The sequence below is a fragment of the Equus quagga genome, chromosome 11, assembly GCF_021613505.1.
Source record: "Equus quagga isolate Etosha38 chromosome 11, UCLA_HA_Equagga_1.0, whole genome shotgun sequence".
NCBI lineage: Eukaryota > Metazoa > Chordata > Mammalia > Perissodactyla > Equidae > Equus > Equus quagga.
The window spans coordinates 57,617,295-57,617,512 of record NC_060277.1 but is presented as its reverse complement, the minus strand read 5'-3'; positions in this window follow the sequence as shown (position 1 = coordinate 57,617,512).

Below are 218 nucleotides of genomic sequence, written 5' to 3'. Positions count from 1 at the left end.
ACAGCCTCTGTTCCATGAGCAGGGGCTGGGCAGAAGGGAGCCCCCATCCCTGGACCACACTCACCCAGACATAGAATGAGCAACAGGTAGCTGGGGCAGCATGAGAAAGGCTGACATTGTGCTCCTCCCAGGAGGAAAGCTCTTGTCCTTGGAGCTGAGGGAGAGGGGCCCTGCACTGGTGGTCTGGGGGAGAGGGGCCCTGTGTTCTTGGTCTGAGG